The 14,738-nt window shown below is 41.2% G+C and overlaps 1 protein-coding gene and 1 long non-coding RNA gene across 10 annotated transcripts in view; one reads left to right on the forward strand and one right to left on the reverse strand.

Annotated features, from left to right (window-relative positions):
- Window positions 1-1,208: 1,208 nt before the first annotated feature.
- On the reverse strand, window positions 1,209-4,000 carry LOC129841396 (uncharacterized). 2 transcript variants are annotated; one of them, XR_008757316.1, is made up of 8 exons: window positions 3,910-4,000; window positions 3,111-3,284; window positions 2,836-3,001; window positions 2,642-2,715; window positions 2,029-2,072; window positions 1,827-1,896; window positions 1,540-1,638; window positions 1,209-1,297 (listed from the first exon to the last, which is right to left on the reverse strand). It is a non-coding gene; the product is annotated as an uncharacterized LOC129841396 (long non-coding RNA). The 2 variants fall into 2 exon arrangements; XR_008757317.1 differs by lacking the exon at window positions 1,540-1,638.
- Window positions 4,001-4,066: 66 nt separating this feature from the next.
- Window positions 4,067-14,738, forward strand: part of LOC129841357 (uncharacterized) — a 54,035-nt gene continuing 43,363 nt past the window's right edge. For 3 of the 8 annotated variants that reach the window (XM_055909598.1, XM_055909638.1, XM_055909633.1), the window contains exons 1-4: window positions 4,069-4,155; window positions 5,717-5,818; window positions 6,129-6,228; window positions 7,625-7,691. The gene's annotated coding sequence lies outside the window, so the exon portion shown is untranslated. Of the gene's footprint in view, window positions 4,156-4,485; window positions 4,574-5,716; window positions 5,819-6,128; window positions 6,229-7,624; window positions 7,692-14,404; window positions 14,529-14,738 lie in introns of those variants that run through there. The other 5 variants (XM_055909620.1, XM_055909648.1, XM_055909614.1 and 2 more) reach the window with 4 other exon arrangements.

A 14,738-nucleotide genomic window follows, 5' to 3' on the forward strand; every position in this document is an offset into this window, starting at 1 on the left:
CGTCACAGTTTTCCCAACATTTTTTCAAAGACTCCAGTCACCCAAGTCATGGACTGTTCTCTCTGCTACCGCACGGCAAGTGGTACCGGAGCGCCAAGTCTAGGTCCAAAAGGCTCCTTAACAACGTCTACCCCCAAGCCATAAGACTGCTGAACAATTAATCAAATGGCCACCCGGACTATTTACATTGACACCCCCCCCCCCCCACCAACCTACCTACATGTACAAATTACCTTGACTAACCTGTACCCCCGCACCTTGACTCGGTACTGGTACCCTCTGTGAATAGCCTCATTATTGCTATTTTATTGTGTTCTTTTTTATTTTATTTTTTACTTTAGTTTATTTCGTAAATATTTTCTTAACTCTATTTCTTGAACTGCGTTGTTGGTTAAAGGCTTGTAAGTAAGCAGGATATCCAAAAGGATTTTTGGGGCCACTTTCCTCTATGACTATTCCTGCAGGATTCTGTAGGAATCATGCAGGTAGTCCTTCAGAAAAAGAATCCTGCAGGAATCCTGCAGATATTTCTCAACCTCTAGGAATTGTCCTACATCAAAATGGCCCCAAAATCCTGTGGGATGTCCTGTAGGTAAGAGTGTCACACACTGATTTGTTTCACCTGTCTTTGTGCTTGTCTCCACCCCCCTCCAGGTGTCGCCCATCTTCCCCATTATCTCCAGTGTACTTATACCTGTGTTCTCCGTTTGTCTGTTGCCAGTTCGCTTTGTTTCCTACCTGGGCGCATACGTGGTTGACTGGGTTGTTTTTCCCCCTTGCTCCTGTCTTTCTCTAGTTCCTGTTTTCTAGCTTTCTCGGTTTTTACCATTTTGCCTGTCTGCCCTGAGCCTGCTTTCTGTTCTGTACCTTGTCACACCCCCCTGGATTACTGACCTCTGCCTACCCTGATCCTGAGCCTGCCTGCTGTTCTGTACCGTTCGGACTCTGCTCGGGACTACTGACCTATGCCTACCCTTGACCTATCCTTTGCCTGCCCCCTTGTTTCTGTAGTAAACTTGTGTTACTCCAAACTGCCTGCATTTGGGTCTTCTTCTGAGCCTTGAGAAAGAGTCCTGCAGGTAATTCCGCAAGATTTCCAGGGCCATTTTCCTGTAGGACAACCTGCTGGATTCCTTCCTCATCCTTCAGAGAATTTCATGTAGGACAATTCACATTCATTCAGACGAATGGACAGATTGCGCAAGATATATGATTGCATGGACATTTTATTATCCAATGAAGCAACAGCTGACATGTTTGATTGTCCATTTCACCAGCACGGCATAAAAGATGATTCCTAGAAGAAAATTAGAAAATTAGATTTGAATAAATATGGTGAAAGCATACTTTGTAACAAGGGTGAGAGTAATGGTGACGGTCACAAGATGGTCACATGACCAGCTTATGTGCATGGGTGTGAAGGGAAACGGATGTCTGCAATGGTAAACTTGGTGATAGTTGGTTTTAATAAGGCTGGTACACCAACAACATCTGTGAGTATGCATGTGTGTTAAGCTGTGTTTTAAAGGGGGAAATTACAGGCTGAAACTGTGTGTGGTGTTGCCTTCGCCTGCATGGCTGTCCAGTGCTGCCTTCTGCTGTAGTCAGTCTCACTGTTGTTTACAGGCCCTGTCTTAACTGGGGAGGACAGGAGATAGATGAGAAAGGCAGAATGTAACAGCAGAACAGAATGTAACAGCAGAAAGCCTCTCTCTCTCTGTGTGTGTGTGTGTGTGTGTGTGGCTCCATTTGAACTAGTTAGGAAAGGGGGAAAATGAGAGGGACAGAGGATGCAGTATATAACAGCTGAAACTGTGTTGTGTTACCTTCGCCTGCATGGCTGTCCAGTGCTGCTGCATGTGTTAGTCTCACTGTTGTTCATAGGCTCAGTCTTAACTGTGGTGGAGAGGAAAGAGATGAGAGGGGCAGAGTTCACAGGATGTAACAGCAGAAACTGTGTGTGTGTGTGTGTGTTACATGACGAACAGTGACAAAGGAAGTAACAAGTAACAGTTTGGTCATACTTACCAGAATAGTACTATCATCAATCCAACTCAATGAAAGGGGTCGTACTTGGAACAGAAACAAAGTTGATCGTTGTTAAACATTAAAATTAAGCCCATATATGCAATATTACTAATAGGCTGTCAACCCAGTCACATGGATAATGATTGGCCTATTTAATGATATACTATTAATAAACATGTAACAAAAAAATACTGAAGACAACTTCCTTTTTCCTTTTATCAAATATTGATGATCTTTTCTCTCTATGCTGAAATGAAAAAAGCACATCTCATTGGTCCGAACCATGCAAATGGCCTCATTGAAGTGACAACACTACAAAGCTCAGGTGTTGTGGAGCCTTCCACTCAAGGCTCCGTTCCAGATGAAAAAGTTAAAAAGCTGAGCCTCCCCGGGACCAGTAGGATAAAAAGCAAAGGAGGGGTTATACTATAACTAAATCAAAGTGTTGCCCATGCAAGCGTTTTTTTGTCTGAAAAAACAGAAGAAATGATAATCCCCTCTGCCGATGGTCCTGGCTGTATCAATGTTAACGTAATCTTACACTAATATCTTAGTTCTGTCCAACGTTAAAAGATGACAAATACACTTTTTGAATGGCTAATTAAGCACTTACCTTTGGGGCTTGTGGTTGGGCAGGGACCCGAGAGGCTGGAGGCTGGGGCACAGCTTCAAGTTTTAGAAGCAAGGCTTTTCATCAGATTGAAAAACAGAAACAAATAAAGCTATTTTCAATTTAAACATTTGAAAAGAGTGAGAGACAGACAGAAGAGAGAGACATTCAGGTGATTCCGTAATAGCAATACATACCTCTCTGGAGAGACATGTTCAGGGTTGTCTGTTCATAGTTTCGGATCTTCAACTGTTTCTCCTCTTTTTTAAGAGCCTTAATCTCCTCTTCCTCCTCTTCCTTAGCTTTACTATCCCTGTCTGTGACCTTCTCCATAAGGAGAAGATCCTTTGTCCCGTCAACAACCTAATCAGTCATACGTTTAATGTGAGAAATAGGAGCTCCTAGAAATTGACAGAGCAATTGAATGAATACATTTAAGTACCTGCACAAGAATAACAACTCTTGGTCCTACCTTTCTTGTGTTCCTTGCCAGATTGGTTTCAGTCCTGGCAGACTGTGGAGCGCTGGGGGGAGTGTATGGGCGCTTGGTCTGAGTTTGTTTTTTGCTTTTGCGTTCCCTCCTCCTTCCTTTGACTTTTAGATGCCTCTAGTTTGAGTAATTTCTTCATAAATCTGTCTTTGTGCTCTGTAAAAGTGTGAGTTGATAGACAGCGACAATTAGACAAACATTGCCTAAGCATGGCAATAATATAAGATGCCGGTTTAACATATCCATGCAAACAGAGACATAAAAGGACAACCAGCCAGATAGATGTGTGACAGAGAACTGATGTCACATAAGATACAGACAGAACCAGACCTACCACTTGTTTCAATCACTTTGACAGGATAATTATTTTTCCTGCCACACAACATCCACTATTTCCCCCGGTGGAACTCCTCTATGACTATTTCTTGCAAGGTAGAATATCAATTTTGGGTGCTCCCCCTGCCACTCTACTAGCACCCACTTATCTGTAGGTTAAGCATGGAGAAATCATTACAATGGGGTCATTGTCAGTAGGGATATGCCTTAGACTACGCAGCTATGTTAACGTTACAGCTAACTTTGTAAACCCCTTTAGCTTTAGTCTAATGTTAGCTAACATTAGATAACTATGGCCTCCAACTAACCTACTGTTATGTGACATAAGCTATCAACTGTAAAGTTATGCTGTTTATGTCAGTAGCTAACTAGTTGGATAGGTGGCTAGTTATTCAATAGGACAAACTTATTACCGACGTTTTTATTACCCAACATATTTACTTACTTGAATTTCATGCCATTTTAGGAGTCAGGATTGAAGAGTGGAATAGCTAGCTAGTGTAAAATATGACCGTTGGAAGAAATGTGAACATTCCTGTCTCGCTCTCCCATCGTTCTCGCTGTCGTGTCCGCTCTAGCTACACCATTCTAAACCAATCAAGCACGTGAAACGAAATCAGTTAGGTTGCGTGTAGCGAACCACTTCAATCTAGCAGGCGGCTACATCAGGAGAAGACCAGATGTAGCCATGGTAAATCTGAGCTAATTACTATTTATAAATAATCTGTCTTTTTACATAATGTTAATTTGAATATTTGCTCCTTGTTCAATTAGCTAGTATGTTGTTTGGATGTTAGCTAAATACAGTAGTTTGCTAGCACAGTCATGACATAGCTAGCTAGCTAACGTTAGCTAGCATAGCCATGACATAGCAGGCTAGCTAAGTAGCTAGCTACATTAGCTAAGAGTAGGAATATTAACTGAAAATACAAATTAGCTAGCTAGCTAGTGGAGAGTTCAAAAATATACTTATTCTCCACCATTTTATTCTAAAAACAATATTACTCATCTTCCCTATAGGCTCAAGAGGGAACATCAACATAGCCTAGATAGATAGGTGATGTTGTGGTGTTTTTTCCCTCTGTCTGTCGCAACCCAGAACCTGAAAGGTCAGTTATTTCGGCAGTGTTTCCCCTGTATGCATTCAGCAGTGGCCACTGGGTTATATATATATACACACACACAGCTTGTTCGGAAAATATTCAGACCCCTTGTCTTTTTCCACATTTTGTTACATTACAGCCATATTATAAAATTGATTAAATGTTAGTTTTTTTTCTTATCAATCTATACACAATAACCCATAATGTCAAAGCAAAAACAGGTTTATAGAAATGTTTGCAAATTTATTACAAATAGAAAACTGAAATATAACATTTACATAAGTATTCAGACCGTTTACTCAGTACTTTGTTGAAGCCCCTTTGGCAGCGATTATAACCTAGAGTCTTCTTGGGTATGACACTACAAGCTTGCGACACTTGTATTTGGGGAGTTTCTCCCATTCTTCTATGCAGATCCTCTCTAGCTCTGTCAGGTTGGATGGGGGCGTCGCTACACAGCTATTTTCAGGTCTCTCCAGAGACGTTCGATCAAGTTCAAGTCTGGGCTCTGGCTGGGCCACTCAAGGACATTCAGAGACTTGTCCCGAAGCCACTCCTGCGTTGTCTTGGCTGTGTGCATAGGGTCGTTGTACTGTTGGAAGGTGAACTGTCATACCAGTTTGAGGTCCTGAGCGCTCTGGAGCAGATTTTCATCAAGGATCTCTCGGTACTTTTGCTCTCTGTACTTTACTCGAAACAGGCTGTCCTATGCTTTTTACTGAGGAGTGGCGTCCGTCTGGCCACTCTACCCTAAAGGCCTGATTGGTGGAGTGCTGCAGAGATGGTTGGCCATCTAGAAGGTTCTCCCATCTCCACAGAGGAACTCTGGAGCTCTGTCAGAGTGACCATTGTAGTCTTGGTCACCTTCCTGACCAAGGCCCTTCACCCCCGATTGGTCAGTTTGGCCGGGCGGCCAGCTCTAGGAAGAGTCTTGGTGGTTCCAAACTTCTTCCATTTAAAAATGATGGAGGCCACTGTGTTCTTGGGGATCTTCAATGCTGCAGACATTTTTTTGTACCCTTCCCCATATGTGTGACTCGACACAATCGACAATTCCTTCTCCACCTCATGGCTTGATTTGTGTTATGACATGCACTGTCAACTGTGGGACCTGTCCAAATCATGTCCTATCAATTCAATTTACCACAGGTGGACCCCAATCAAGTTGTAGAAACATCTCAAGGATGATCAATGGAAACAGGATGCACCTGAGCTCAATTTTGAGACTCATAGCAAACTTATGTGAATAAGGTACTGTATTTCTGTTTTTCTATTTTCAATACATTTGCAAACAATTCTTAATCTGTTTTCGCTTTGTCATTATGGGGTATTCCTGATAAATTGGGGTATTCCTGATAAGTATGTATATACAGTACCAGTCAAAAGTTTGGACACACCTACACATGCAAGGCTTTATTTTTACTATTTTCTACATTGTTGAATAATAGTGAAGAAATCAAAATTATGAAATAACACATATGGAATCATGTAGTAACCAAAAGAGTTTATAATCTCCTTTTCAATATCCTCTTACCTATTCTGCCCCATTCATTTCATCTAGTCTATAGGCCTAGTTATGGAATTGAAGGCCTTGCTCCAAGAACCTACTCCAGTCCCAAGATGGATGAAAAGGAGATGGCCACGGGTCAACTACAAGAAAGGTAGCTACTGTATGATTTTCAGACATTCATAACAAATTGAATGTACCTACAGTATATGGACTTATTTCTTTGGGATCGGTGTCCCGCTAGCGTTCCACTACGACAACATCCGGTGAAATTGCAGAGCGCGAAATTCAAAATACAAAACTCGTAATATTAAACATTCATGAAAATACAAGTGTCTTACATCGTTTATAAACTTAACGTCTTGTTAATCCAACGTGTTGTCAGATTTCAAAAAGGCTTTACGGCGAAAGCATACCATGCGATTATCTGAGGACAGCGCCCCACATCAAAATACTTTTTCAAACCAGCCCAGGCGTCACCAAATCCCAAAAAGCGATAAAATAAATCACTTACCTTTGAAGATAAAAGTAATCCACTCGTTCAACATGCAGTCAATATCAAAACGGTCTACTGATACTGATGATTGGTTGTATTTTGTCTGTGCTGTATCCTTAATCTATCATCAACATCTACCCTCCTTACATGCTGACCAGACCGGACACGTCGCGTGCGCGAGCGTCGCAAAATTAATTTAGAAGCCCATGTTATTCAATTATTGCACCCACACTGCTTGCGCGCGCCAAGGAGCGTTTGCGACACCAAGGGCTAAAATAGATGTCGTTCCTATTTCTGACGCAGATCGCGCTGCAAGTCCTGCCTCTCCCATCTCCTCATTGGTTTATAGAAGCAGGTATCCACGTGCCATCTCCTCATTGGTTTATAGAAGCAGGTACCCACGTGTCATCTCCTCATTGGTTATACCCACGTGGGTGATAGAAAGACGAAAACTGTTTTGCCGGTAGTCGTGGTAATACAATGAAAGTTTAGATGCGATCACCATATAATTTAAACAATGAAAAAGCCTGGAAGGAGGAGAGATGACTAGAAACGATTCGGTTGGCCGTTTTATATGTGGATTTAATTGTCGGAGTAGAGATCCTTGTCCATTTCAGGTAAAATAACAACTCAAGGTTTATATCCCAGGATAAATTAGCTAGCAACAGCAAGCTAGCTAAACAGGACAAATTAACGTTAGCTAGCAAGTGCAAGCTAACTAGCTAAAATACCATACATGTTTAATGCTTTTCGACCTGTCCCCAAATGAATGTCATTGGTTCAGAGTTTGTTTTGATATTTTAACCTGCGTGTCGTGATCGTGTTTGGTGTGGGGGGGCAAAATAAATGTATGCACAATAGCGCACGTTGGCGCATGCACGCAGCCGGTTTGTGCAAGGTGTTAGACTGGAAGAGGAAAATGGTTTATAAGTCATGGATACAAGTAAGTATTCCACTCAGCTAAAACAGCATAGCAGTGCTACACACTCACTCCTTTCTGAAATGTTATTGACAGTTGCAACAGTCACCTGAAATGCATGGCTCTTCCGCACAGGACAGCTCGTCCGAGAGCCATGTTGATCGGCGCTTGACCCAAGACCGCCCAGCATTCATTCATTCCGGTAATACAACATAGAAATTGAAATAGCATGAACTTAGAAGGTATACTTACACCATTAAACAGTAGGGAATTGGTCATAGAAGGGACTTGAACTCTCAACCTTTGTGGCGAAAGTAACTGAAATGATCATTTAGCCTTCCTAGAAGTTTTGCAGGTTTTTAGGTAAAATGGGAATGTAGTTCCTCAACAGGTCAGATATTTGGGGGTGGTGTTAAAAATATCCACTGTGCAATATATTTAATGCTGAGTGCCTAACAGCGACTCATACGGTCACATTTTCTAAAGACTTGGTATGGCTTGGCCAGGATCGAACACCCAACCTTCTGGCTTCAAAACAGAAACTCTTACCACAAGAATACAGGGTAGGCTCAATATATGGGAACAATACAAAAGTACAGGTTGATGACTGAGGTGCAAGCCAACAACAGTTTTTGTTGGCTGTCTTCTCGGTTTCATTTTTCCCCTCCTGCATATGTCTACTTTCTGTTCCACTGTCTGATTCTTAGTGATCTTCCTTCATGTTAACACTACGGCTACAAGCCTCCTTCTGATCTGGGTATTTCATGTGCTTACAAGGGTGAGGGCTTGACATACCAGTTGAGAGGGTCACCCACAAATGTATGTGTGTACAGTTTACTACAGTGGCTTGCAAAAGTATTCACCCCCCTTGGCATTTTTCCTATTTTGTTGCCTTTCAATTAAAATAGATTTTTGGGGGGTTTGTATTATTTGATTTACACAACATGCCTACCACTTTGAAGATAGAACATATTTTGCAATGTGAAACAAACAAGAAATAAAACAAAACAAACAGAAAACTTGAGGTGCATAACCCCCCCCCACCTTTTTCAGCAATTATAGCTGCAAGTCTCTTGGGGTATGTCTCTATAAGCTTGGCACATCTAGCCACTGGGATTTTTGCCCATTCTTCAAGGCAAAATAGCTCCAGCTCCTTCAAGTCGGATGGGTTCCGTTGGTGTACAGCAATCTTTACGTCATACCACAGATTCTCAATTGGATTGAGGTCTGGGCTTTGACTAGGCCTTTTCAAGACATTAAATGTTTGCACCCTTAAACCACTCGAGTGTTGCTTTAGCAGTATGCAGGAGCAGTATTGAGTAGCTTGGATGAAAGGTGCCCATAGGTGCCCATAGTAAACTGCCTGCTCCTCAGTCCCAGTTGCTAATACATGCATATTATTATTATCCCACTGTTTGAATGATGTCTGTGAGTATAACAGAACTCAAATGGCAGGCAAAAACCTGAGAAGAAATCCAAACAGGAAGTGGGAAATCTGAGGTTGGTAGATTTTCAACCCAGCCCCTATTGAATACACAGTGGGATATGAATCTGTTTGCACTTCCTACGGCTTCCACTAGATGTCAACAGTCTTTAGAACCTTGTCTGATGCCTCTACTGTGAAGTGGGGCCGAAGGAGACAGGAATGTGTCAGGTCTACCATGACTTGACCATGCTCTGACCATGCGCGTTCACATGAGAGGGAGCTCTGTTCCATCGCACATCTGAAGTTAATGGATTTCTCCGGTTGGAACGTTATTGAAGATTTATGTTAAAAACATTGATTCAACATTGATTCAATACATCGTTTGACGTGTTTCTACTGACTGTTATGGAACTTTTTCACATTTCGTCTGCTTTTAGCGAATGTGCTTCCTGATTTTAGATTTGTTTATCAAACACGCTAACAAAAATAGCTATTTGTACATAAATTATGGACATTACCGAACAAAACAAACATTTCTTGTGGAAGTGGGAGTCCTGGGAGTGCATTCCGACGAAGATCAGCAAAGGTAAGTGAAGATTTATAATACTATTTATGAGTTTTGTTGACTGCACAATTTGGCGGGTAACTGTATGGCTTCCTTTTGTGGCTGAACGCTGTTCTCAGATTATTGAATGTTGTGCTTTTGCCGTAAAGCTTTTTGAAATCTGACACAGCGGTTGCATTAAGAACAAGTGAATCTTTAATTCTATGTAAAACATGTATCTTTAATTCTATGTAAAACATGTATCTTTCATCAAAGTTTATGATGAGTATTTCTGTTATTTGACGTGGCTCTCTGCAATTTCTCCGGATATTTTGGAGGCATTTCTGAACATGGCGCCAATGTAAACTGAGGTTTTAGGATATAAATATGAACTTAATCGAACAAGACATATATGTATTGTGTAACATGAAGTCCTATGAGTGTCATCTGATGAAGATCATCAAAGGTTAGTGATTCATTTTATCTCTATTTCTGCTTTTTGTGACTCCTGTCTTTGGCTGGGAAAATGACTGTGTTTTTCTGTGAATTTGCGGTGACCTAACACAATTGTTTGTGGTGCTTTCGCTGTAAAGCCTATTTGAAATCGGACACTTTGGTGGGATTAACAACAAGATTACCTTTAAAATGGTATATGATACATGTATGTTTGAGGAATTTTAATTATGAGATTTCTGTTGTTTGAATTTGGCGCCCTGCACTTTCACTGGCTGTTGTCATATCGATCCCGTTAACTGGATTGCAGCCATAAGAAGTAACTTAACTGTAAACAACTTTTTTATTTATTCAGAATATGTATGAATGAAGGTGTTTCTGGCAGCATGACCAATGCATTATTACATTGACATTAATTACATTGACTGAACTGTGGGCTTATTGAAACCATTATAAATTGTGTTGGTATCTATCAAATAAAAATAGCATACTCTATATTTATTGCATGTGGACATTGTCATTTATTACATTTCTCATCTACTGAGTTGAAATGTCTGATATTGCACTAATTTCAAAAGTATCTTATTTTTGTTTTCACAACATACTGTATCTCACATCCTGTAGTTAACTTGAAATTGCCATATCCTGCAGGAGTGTACTTGGTCCTACAGGTATTGCCATATCCTGTACGAGTATCACAATCCTGCAGGTTTTGGTCCTGCAGGACTCAACCTGAAATTGACTTGGTCTTGACTTGGTCCTGCTGGAATTGCTATACTCAACATTTCTGCAGGACAAGCCATACTCCTCCAGGAGTCCTACAGGAGGACACCTGCACAATAACTTCACAAGAGGTTGAATTCCTCTAGGACTTTTTTTGTAAGGGTTGCAACATTGCAGAAAATTCAATTAAAATTCTGTTTTGTCAGAAGTGTGCTCTATACACATTATCGACATCAACATATTTTGATGGTGTTTTAATCTGCGATTCTCACCATAGACTGTAAAAAGAATCGTCACACACTGTTGCACCTACTACACTAATCTGATGAGCACTATAGGCGCTCCGCCCAAGCAAGGCATTTGATTGCTTTGACATTTAGCGAGGCGTCACTGATTTACACCGGTTTGCCACCCTTATTTTGCTATTTTTCCCCATGAACTTCCCCAAGCTTACCCGTATTAGACAAGCCTGGTTCTCGACAAGGGTAGCTTAGTAGATACCCAGCCCCGGGCCCTTAGGCTCTACGAGGATACAATACGCATTTCTCAGACTGGCCTCTGCCTGGGGCCTCCAAATCACTAAGTCCACCCCTGGAGGGAGGGGAAGGGGAGAAAGAGAGGAAGAGAATGGGAGAACGAGTAAGCCTCCTACCCAAACTGCCACTGTCTCGAACGGAACCAACTCAATTACTGGCATTTGCTTGTCCCAAGGACTCCAAGGCATTCAATCTTCTGATTGGATTCCATCACCCTGCTCCATCTCAGAAACTAAATAAAAACCTTCATACTCTCTCTCCCAGCCCTCACTTTTGTGTGGGTCGCCTCACAAACTCAGCCAGTCCAGGTAATATAATGTCAGAGGTTCTGTTGGTAAATGCAGCCAGCTTGGTGGGTGATTAGATCTCTCATGCGTTAGGCAATTGACAACATTAAAGAAGATTCAAATTGGTTGATCGAAAGCCATCCGTTTAAACATGTGCAGAACACTGTAGAAATGTATTGTAAGATAAACCTTTTTTTTTGTGTGTATTTCATTAAGTTTCCATAGCTCAGTCCTAGCACTTCTTTTTGGACTTAACTGCCAAGATATTTAAATGGATACTTTAACTCTCACCTGGCGTTGTTGGCGCGTGAAGACAAATTCTTCATAGATCAAAATAAATAGGTATGCGGCAAGAACTTGTGTGAGCTTGTAATATGCTAACCTTTATAGTCTTTATACCGTTATGGATCATAAGTTTAATGACATACTCTGACTTGGTGTCATTACATTGGTATCAAAAGTTGGATCTTTCAAACTATCAAATCTCATCAAATCCTTTTGCGTTGAGGTTTGTTCGTACATACGCATGCTTCTTATTTCTGCAATATGCAAAAAAACAAGATCTCCATTTTTTTCTTGCTTCAAAACATCCCGAAGACACTTCAGAGCACTTTTCTTTCCCCTACCAGTGTAAAAGCCATCCTCTGCTTCTCAGTAGTAGAATCGAGCCATATGCTATGAGGAGGGAACACATTTGAGCAAGCCCATTTTTTTTTCTTCAAATTGGCAGCCTGGTGGTCAACACCTCAGTGAAAATGGAAATACCAAATCTCATCCAATGGCACTCTTATAGGGCTCTGTTTCAATCAGACAATGAATTGGCCTCAATGAGATGTGATAAAACTCATAAATTTTAACAAAGCTGCTGGTCTCCCTCGCTTCCCGGCCCCCCTGATTCCAGGACATCCCCTGTCCGGCCCCATCAGCTGAAGAGCGGACAGACACCCTGGGGTTAATCAGTGTCACTAATGGAGGACCGGCCGCTTAGAGACGTGTGGCTATTACCAATGGAGCGCAGGATCATGGGCTATGGAATGGTACAGTCAAAACTAATTGAAGTCAGTTGACTGCATGGGAGGGTAGGAAAGAGAGGGTACGCTGAGAATGGAAATGTCCACTACTTACCAGAAACCTTATGTAGGAGAAGAAAGAAAACCTGAGAAAAGTTTCCAAACTCAATTTGTGTATGAAACAGTTGTTCATTGAAAGATTAAGATTATTTGGATGTCTTTCCAAGAGATTGAATACAGTAAAAACAAAGACATACAAATTAAGAAATTCATAATAATTGTATAATAAAACACAAAAATTGGTACAGTATTAATGTACTGTATATAAACGTGACAGAGCCATAATTTGCTGTAATGGATTATTTTGGTTTCAGTTCAGAGACAGGTAGGCCTTTTTATGACATATTCAAAAGTCCAATCTGTTGCACGCATACCAACTCTCCTCTGGGGTAGAAACATCCGACCATCGTGCAGCACAATCCTCCATGCCCCAATCAGGCTGTCCTCTCCATCAGTACCCTCTGGTCAGTGATGTGCCGTCCACCCAATTGACCCTTCGCTAAGCCCCTCCCCCCTTGCTTAGATTTTCCCAGGAAGCCTAATTCCCTATTCAACCACTGGCGAAATCCTCTCACAATGATCCCAAACTGTGTTTCTAATAAATAATGAAATTAAACACAGACTACCCAATGATATTTAGGAAACTATTGGGTATGGTAAAATGATCAAATTAGATTTTTTATGTAGCTAGCCACTGAATGCCTCTGAATTCACTGTCAGCATGCAGTCAAAGCCATAACTACTTTTGGAGCTAACCAGTGCTCTCAAATTGTATCCTGAGATCGACAGCAGATGGGAATTGGTAAATTAAATTACACTGGTAAATTAGCTAGCTAACACATTTTGAGAAAACAAGTTAGATTTAGTGGCTAGCTAGCTAGCGTTAGCAACATTTGGTAATTACACTTGTAATACCCCCATCCCTATTTTACACGTTGTTCTAGCACAGAGAGCTTTGCCTGGAGATATTCTCTCTATACCTGGGGCTGGTCTTTCTCTTTAGTCATGGCATTGTACCTGGTCTGGAACTGGTCTCTTTCTGCTGAGTAGTTGGTTTAATCAACTAAGATGTTCTCCTCAAAACTGCCCATCACTTCATTATAGTCACACAGAGGCCTATGATCCCAGACAGTAAGAGAACACTCAGAAGTACAAGACACACTGCAGCAGTCTCCTCTCTGAACTCTCAGTACCTGGGGTTTTAGCCCAATATCTGCTCTTTGGGGTGAAATCATTTTCCTTGCTTCTGGAGTCATGATAATTGATATAAAGAAGTTATCTTCTTGAGAATACAGGGGGTGCTGTTTCGCATTAGCATAATTGCCTCTACAGATTAAACTGCCTCTTATTCAATTATTGCTGTTACTATATGCATATAACCATATACCATTGGATAGAAAACAAGCTATGGTTTCTAAAACCGTTCCAATTTTGTCTCTGAGTGAAACACAGGTCATTTCACAGCACTTTCCCTGAGCCAGAAGAAGATTGCAAGATGTGTATGCTCGCTTCAACGCTCTGCCTATATATGGTCATGCCACCTATGACCCGAAACACACTTCATTCTTCTTCCTCTGGGTGTCAGGAAGTTGTCAGAGGAGAAATTTTTTGTTTATCTTGTACTGACGTGAAATAAGACCTATTTCTTTAGCGTGACCGACAACTTCCGGTTTTCTGGAACGCGCGTTTTAGAGGTGAAATTGTCTTTTGTTATGCTGACGTTACGGATGAAAACTATCTCCGTCTCGAAGTTTGTTTGATACATGTGACCATATCACCGTAATGTATGTTTTTTCAATATAGTTTAATCAGATTATTAGAATTTTTTCGGGAGTTTTGCCGTGTTCCGTTCTTTGAGTTTTTTAACTTTGGACAGGGACCGTGCCAGTCGACCAGTACCCAGGCTAAATGAAGAGGGGAAGTTGCCATTGTGAATGGATTGAACGACTCATCAGGACTAAGGACACCTTGATCAACATTCTGATGAAAGATCAGCAATAGTAAGAACCAATTTACGATGTTATTTCATATATCTGTCGTGCATGTGAACTGGTCGGGCGCGTCCAGCTGGTTCTGGCTGGCCTGGTTATGCTAATTTAGCGCTACATTTTGTTTTCGCTATAAAACATTTAAAAATCTGAAATATTGTTTGGATTCACCAGATGTTGGGCTTTCAATGTCTGTACGCTGTGTATTTTTTCTGAAATGTT

This window comes from Salvelinus fontinalis, chromosome 3, assembly GCF_029448725.1.
Source record: "Salvelinus fontinalis isolate EN_2023a chromosome 3, ASM2944872v1, whole genome shotgun sequence".
In the NCBI taxonomy this organism is placed as follows: domain Eukaryota; kingdom Metazoa; phylum Chordata; class Actinopteri; order Salmoniformes; family Salmonidae; genus Salvelinus; species Salvelinus fontinalis.